Here is a 7,876-nt window from a genome sequence, read left to right as displayed (position 1 = left end):
AATTGCTGTATAATTTTTCTTCTCTGTTTTGGCTCCTCCTGGTTTAGGTATCTCAGCACCATATTTATGTCACAAATATAATTCACCTATTTTTTCTAATATTTTATATAATATTAAAATTTAGAGTTCTTTAAATGTTGGGTGGAATTCACTTATTAATCCATCTGGCCCCAGAGATTTTTCCTTAAGGAGCTCATTAATGAATTCTTCAATTTGTGTGTGTGTGTATGTGGGTGAAATGGGGTTAAGTATTTCATTTCCTTTTCTGTTAATCTGGGCAATTTTAATATTGTTTAAAAAATATTATCCACTTCACTTAAATTGTCAGATTTATTGGTATGTACATCCCTTGTCTTTATTGGAATGCAGATCATAAAAATAACTCCTAATTTCCTTTTCATTAGTGGTGAATTCATCTTGTTCATCTTTGATACTGGCAATTTGGATTTCTTCTTTCTTTTTTTTTTAAATCAAATTAACTAGAGATTTACTATTTCATTTTTTTCCCTATAAAACTAGCTCTTCATTTGATTTATTAGTTCAATAGTTTTCTTACTTTCAACTTTATTAATCTCTCTTTAGACTTTAATAATTTCTAATTTAGCATTTAATTTGGTGTTCTTAATTTGTTGTATTTCTAGCTTTTTCAGTGCAAGTCCAATTCATTTATATCATCTTCGTTGATTTTATAGTATTTAGAAATATAAATTTTCCCCTAAGAACTGATTTGGCTGCACCCCATAAGTTTTAGTATATTATCTCTGTTGTCATTTTCTTTGATGAAATAATTGATCGTTTCTATGATCTGTTACTTGACACACATTCTTTTGAATTATTTAGTTTCCAATTAATGTTTAGTCTATCTTTCCATGGTCCTTTATTACACATTTTTTTTATTGGATCACCATCTGAAAAGGATATATTTATTATTTCTGTTTTTCTGCATTTTATTGAGATTCTATTTCCTCAATACATCATCAAAGTTTGTACAGATGCCATGTATGACTGAGAAAAAGTTATATTCCTTTCTATCCCCCTTCACTTTTCTCCAGAGGTCTATAATACTAAGCTTTCTAAAATTCTATTCAGCTCCTTAACTTCTCTCTTGTTCATTTTGTGGTTAGACTTATCTAGTTCTAACAGGGAAAGACTGAGGTCCCTCAGTAGTATAATTTTGCTGATTATTTCTTCCTGTAACTCAATAACATAGAATTTGTATGCTATACCACTTGGTTCATATATATTTAGTATAGCTATCACTTCATTGTCTATAGTACTTTTCAGCAAGATGTATTTTGCTTCCTTATTTCTTTTAACTGGATGAGTTTTTGCTTTTGCTTTGAGATTAGGATTGCTACCCTTGATTTTTATTTACTTCAGCTGAAGCATTATACATTTTGCTCTAGCCTTTTACCTTTACCCAGTGTGAGTCTCTCTGCTTAAAATGTTCTTTTAATAAACAATATATTGTAGGATTCTGGTTTGTAATCAACTCTGCTATCCACCTCCATTTTATGAGAGAGTTCATCCCATTCATATTCACAGTTATGATGACTGTGTATTTCCCTCCATACTTTTTACCCCTTGTTTATTCTTTTCTCTTTTCTTTCACCCTTTCCCACTTCACCAGAGTTTTGTTCCTGGCCACCACTTTTCTCCATCTGCCCTCTCTGCTATCACCCCTTTTTCTTTTCCCTTTCCCTTTCCACTTCCGCCCTCGTTTCTATAAGCCCCTCCCCTCTCCATTTTTCCTTTTCCTTTTCCCCTTCTACTTCTCTGTAGGGTAAAATAAATTTCTATGCCCAAATGACTGTGCCTGCTATTCCCTCTGAGAGCCACATCCATTAAGAGTAAGGTTTAAACAATGTTCACTCCTTCCCTTCTTTCCCTTTACTGTAATAGGTCTTTCACATGTCTTCACGTGGTATAATTTGGTCTCTTCTGTCACTCCCCTTGGTCTTCTTCAGATATGATCCTTATTTTCACTCAATTATTTTTTAATATCATTACATCAAAATCAACTTATGCCCATAACCTCTGTCTATTTATTCTCCTTCTAATTTTCCTAATTCAAGATCTGTCAAGTAGCATCTTCACATGTTGGGAAACCAGTTTGAATATTATTGAATACTATTTTTTAAATTTTTCTATTCTATTTACCTTTGTAAGCTTCTCTTGCATCTTGTACTTGAAAATAGAATTTTTGGGGATGAGGAGCCAAGACAAATTTTAGAACTGTAGAATCCACAAAATGATAGAGTGAAACATACCTCCAGCCCAAAAAAGCCTGGAAGGTTAACAGGAAGTATCTATTGCATCAGCATGAGAGAGGAGTGCAGTCCAGCATGGGCTGTGAAGACATAGACGGGACTGGAGCAGGCAACAGGGGACTAAGCCACTGGCAGCTCTAGTGGTTTCCAGAATTTTCAGCCCACAAATGTCAAAGATAGCATAGAAGGTCAGTTGGAAAACTCTGCCAGACCTCAGTGAGTGGTATGGTCTGAACCCAGACTTGGTGTGGAAGAGATAGTGGTGGCAGGAGCAGCAATAGTAGAAGCAGCAGCAGCAATGACTGCTTCTGGAGATCCCAGCTCACAAACAATGCGGGGATTGAGTGGCTGATCAGAGCATGATTGAAGGGGTGTTTTTGTTGACACTGAGGCTGGATTCTCTTGCTTTGTCTTGCTTGGATCTGGGTTGCAGTCCTGGGTAGTGGTCTTGCAGTGAGGAGGAGCACTGGTGTGATGGAGGTTGTGGTGCAGTGGAGATGTAACCCTCCTCACAGTTCCAAGACAGAAGATAAAGCTTGTGACCACTCACAGACCAGAGCACAGCCAGAAAAGGAGTAGACATTGCTCCTTTGATCATACCACCTTGGAAGAACTGAAAATTTACAGTAATCTAAAAGTATCTCTGCAAACAGCTGCAGAAAGCCCCTGAGGTCTGGAACAGTACAATACCCCACCCCCACTGGAAGCAGAGTTCTATGTTGACAAAGAGTTAGAAAGTCAACTATCTGGCTCATGAAATGAGCAGACAGCATTAAAAAACAAAAACAAAAACAAAACACTCGCACTATAGAATCTTACTTTAGTGACAAAGAAGATCAAACCACACAATCAGAAGAGAAAAAAGTTAAAGCTTCTACATCTAAAGCCTCCAAGAAAAAAATATGAATTGCTTGCTGGCCCAAAGCTCAAAGAACTCAAAAAGGATTTTGAAAATCAAGTAAAAGAAGTACAAAAAATTGGGAAGAGAAACGAGAGTGATGCAAAAATAAGTCAGAAAAAATGAGTAAACAGCTTGCTAAAGGAGACCCAAAAACATTGAACAAAATAACGCCTTAAAAGTAGACTAACCAAAATGTCAAAAGAGAACCAAAAAGTCAAGGAGAAGAATACTTTAAAAAGAACAATTGACCAAAAGGAAAAGGAGTTGCAAAAGCCCACTGGAGAAAATAATTCCTTCAAGTTTAGAATGGAGCAAATGAAAACTAATGACTTTATGGGAAATCAAGAAACTAAAAAAAAAAAAACAGAAGCAAAAGAATAAAAATAAAATGGAAGACAATGTGAAATGTCTCATTGGAAAAATCATTGATCTGGAAAAAGAGATCCAGGAGAAATACTTTTAAAATTATTAGACTACTTGAAAGTCTGGATAAAAAGATAGCCTGGACATCATGTTTCAAGAATTTATCAAGGAAAACTGCCCTGATAGTCTAGAATCAGAGAGGAAAACAGAAATTGAAAGAATCCAGCGATTGGCTCTTGAAAGAGATTCCAAAAGGAAAACTCCTGGGAACATTGTAGCCAAATTCCAGAGTTCCCAGGTCAAGGAGAAAATATTGCAAGTGGTCAGAAAGAAACAATTTCTGTAATGTGGAGGCACAAGCAGGATAATAAAAGATCTAGCAGCTTTCACCTAAAAGAGATCATAGGTTTTGGAAAATGGTATTCAAGTTGTCAAAGGAGCTAGGATTAGAATCAAGAAATCACCTACCCAGAAAAACTGAGTATAATATTTCAGGAGAAAAATGGACAAAGATGGATAGATAGTAGATAGATAGATAGATCTATTAATATCTATAGATATCTCTAAATATAGACAGAGGGCAAGGACATGGGTTGAGTTAAATATGAAGGGATGATATATAAAAATAAAATTAAGGGTAAGAGAAGAATATATTGGGAGAAGAAGAAAGGGAGAGATAGAATGGGGTAAATTGTCTCACACAAAAGAGGCAAGAAAAAGGTTTCACAATGGAGTTGGGAAGGATATGGAGGTGAGAGGGAAGGAGAGAACCTTACTCTCATAGAATTTGACTTAAGGAGGGAATAACATATGCAATCAATTGGGTATCATCTTACAGGAAAGTAGGAGGAAGGGGATAAGAGGGGGGAATGATAGAAGGAAGGGCAGATTAAGGGAGAGGATAGTCAGAAGCACACACTTTTGAAAAGGGACAGGGTCAAAGTAGAGAATAGACTAAATGGGGATAGGATAGGATTGATGGATATAGAGTTAGTCTTTCACAACACGACTATTATGGAAGTATTTTGCATAAGTACACAGGTATAACATATACTGAAATGCTTGCCTTCTTAATGAGGGGGGAGAGAATTTGGAACTCAAAGTTTTAAAAAACAAGTACTAAAATTTTTTAATTGCAACTGGAAAATAAGTTGTACAGGCAATGGGGTATAGAAATCTATCTTGCCCTACAGTAAAGTGAGGGTGATAGGATGGGAAAGTGGGGTGATAGAAGGGAGGGCAGACTGGGAGAAAGAGTAGTCAGAATCCAAGCCATCTTGGGGAGGGGGAGGAAGAAATGGGGAGAAAATCTGGAACTCAAAATCCAGTGGAAATAAATGTTGAGTAAAATAAATTAATTAATATATTTTTTTTAAAAAAGAAAATAGAATTTTCTCCAGCTCTGATCTTTTCACAAGAAAGTTTCAATGTCCCCTACTTCATTAAATGTCAATCTTTTCTCTGGAAAGATATTCCTCAGTTTTGCTGAGTAGTTGATTCTTGATTGTAATACAATCTCTTTTGCTTTCCGGAATATAAGTTTTCAAGTCTCCATATCTTTTAAAGTAGAAGCTAAGTCCTATGTAATTCTGATCGTGGTTAACTGACATTTGAATTGTTAAGTTCTGGCTGTTTGAAGTATTTTTTTCTTCACCTGACAGTTCTGAAATTTGGTTACAATATTCCTTGGAGTTTTCATTTTGAGTTCTCTTTCAAGAGGTGATAGATGGATTCTTTCAATTTCTATTTTACTCTCTTATTCTAGGATAAGGAGACAGGTTTTCTTAATAATTTCTTGAAAGATGCTGTCCAGGCTCTTTTTTTTAATCATAGCCTTCAGGTAATACAATAATTTTTAAATAATCTCTCCTGAATCTATTTTCCAGGTCAGTTATTTTTCCAGTGAGGTCTTTTACATTTTCTTCTATTTTTCCATTCTTTTAATTGGTTGACTGATTCTTGATGTGTCATAGAGTCATTATGACTCTATTTTTTTTCCAAAAATTTTCCCAATTCTAATTTTTAAGGGAATATTTTCTTCAGTTAGATTTTGTGCATCCTTTTCAATTTGGCCAATTCTACTTTTAAAGTGTTTTCTTCAGTTGATTTTTTTTTTCCATTTGGGCAATTCTTTTTTTTTTTTTTTTTACAACTTCCAAAATAATTTTTATTCTCTGATCCCTTGGAGATGACTAGTATAGTGGGCAGCGAGGAGACTGACTTTTCATTCAGCTAGGGCATCTCTTTGAATGGCGGATGGTTTTTCAATATGCTGATGACTGCCTCCTCTGAAGGGATGTTCCATAGGTTTCATAGCCATACCATGGACATGAGGCCAGGAGTTTCTCTTGGTCTTGTATTTGTGGTAGGCATGACCTGCCTTAAGGATGGGTTTATCAATATGACCTCCTCCAGCAACAAAACCAATCACAGTTCTGTTTTCAGTGATCGCTTTCTTAAAACCTGAAGGTAGTTTCACCTGTATTTTCTTAGTTTCAGGACTGTGGGAAATCACTGTGGTATAGTTTTAGGATGCATGGATGAGCTTGCCCCAGTCCTCAAGCTTTTCTTCAAAACAGCACACTATGGTCCCTTTAGGCATAGTGCCAAATGGGAGGATATTGGCAATGTTGAGCTGAGCTTTCTTATCATAATATATAAACTGGGCAGTTTGGATATCTTCAGTAGCAATGAACAACTCTGTCTCTTTTTTAATTGGTAAGGATCCTGGAAAGCTGCATTTACAAGAGGAGCCCCTCAGCCTGGATCATGAATTACGTCCTTTAGGGTATTGTTAATGTAGCCATGCCATTCAGTGAAATCAACAGCCCAAAGCTTGGAGGCCCCTTTCCTGTGCTTCACATCAGCATGGAAGATGTACACCGTACCATTCCTTTTACCCTGGGTCACATGGCACATCCCACACTATCTGGCTCTGGAATTGCTAGAAAGAATGGGTCATTCCATTTTTTAGGGAGTTTTTTTTTTCAGTCAATTTTTATGCTTCCTTTTCCAAGTTGTTGACTCTTTCTACCCTCATAATTCTATTTTATAACTGTCATTTCTTTTTCTAATTTTTATTTCACCTCTCTTACTTGATTTTTAAGGTCTTTTTTGAGTTCTTCCAAGAGGACGTATTGGACTTGAAACTAATTCATATTCCCTCTTGAGGCTTCACCTGTAAGCAGTATGGCATTCTTGTCCTGACTTCATGTTTTGACCTTCCCTGTTGTCATAGTGGACTTCTATGGTCAGGATTCTCTTTTGTTTCTTACTCATTTTCAGTCTATTTTGCAGGTTTTAAATCTCTGCTTTGTTTCTAGGCACAGTGGGCATTATTCAAGACTTCTTATGTTGAGGTTTCGGGCCTGGTTGCTGCTTTTCCGCTCTGAGGCCTCAGGTGATTGTGCCTTGCCCAATGCACTTAGGGGTGGCCTGATCTAGCTGCATCTGCTATGTCGGGGTTCTGGGGCTTGCAATTTGCATTCTGTGCTGAGGCTGAAGTCCTCACTGCTGACCTCCTGAGCCAGAACTGCGGGACCAAAGTTGCTGATCTGTGTTGTGGCTAAGGGCCTTCCACTGCCTTGCCTGGACACTGTCTATGCTGGGTTGGCCTCTTCTTTTATCCAAGGAGATAGACCTTTCTTGAATTTCTTCTAAGTCATCTTAAGTAGAAAATTTGTTTCACTACATCTTTTGGTGGGTTCTATCACTCTTGAATCCCTTTAGAGACTTGGTTGAATGTTGTTTCTAAGAAAAACTGGGGAGGACTCAGGCAACTTCTTGGCTTCTCTGTACCATCTTGGCTCTATCCCTTCACATGTCTTTCTTTTAATCAATGAAAAGGTATCATTTTAGGGACACATGTTGGTGTTTCATTAGATTCATTCAAAACATAATGTACAATATCTAAAAACTAAAAGAAAACTCTTATAGACTTTCCTGGAGAAGATCATCTTAACAATCTCTCCTTCTCTTCCCTTTTCCTTCCCTCTCTCATCCTCTTCCCTCTCTTTCTCACTCTGTCTCTGAGTCTCTCTGTCTGTCTATGTCTCTTTCTCTTTTTCTGTCTCCTGTGACTGACTTCTCTTGTCATCCTTTCAAGTTAAGTAGCATTAGAGAAGTATTTCTTATAACCCTTCAATATTGTTAGGGTGAGGATAAGACTTTTCTACCTTTAAATCAAGTGTATTATCAAATGACAAAAATAAGAGGCCTTTTAACTAGTAGCCTACTTTTGAGAGAAAACAAGCTTTCTGGAGGGTGGGGGGTACAAAATAAAGGTCTGCAGAATCAAGGAGGATTCATTTGATTTGATGAAGGATCACTGATGCAAAGCATG

At 36.7% G+C, this 7,876-nt stretch overlaps 1 pseudogene; it reads right to left on the bottom strand.

Annotated features, from left to right (window-relative positions):
- Positions 1 to 5,701: 5,701 nt before the first annotated feature.
- Positions 5,702 to 6,453, bottom strand: LOC140519852 (large ribosomal subunit protein uL2 pseudogene; annotated as a pseudogene).
- Between the last annotated feature and the right edge of the window lie 1,423 nt (positions 6,454 to 7,876).

Source organism: Notamacropus eugenii, chromosome 1, assembly GCF_028372415.1.
Source record: "Notamacropus eugenii isolate mMacEug1 chromosome 1, mMacEug1.pri_v2, whole genome shotgun sequence".
In the NCBI taxonomy this organism is placed as follows: Eukaryota; Metazoa; Chordata; class Mammalia; order Diprotodontia; family Macropodidae; genus Notamacropus; species Notamacropus eugenii.
Note: the sequence above shows the minus strand (reverse complement) of the source record. Positions and strands in the feature narration are given on the sequence as shown.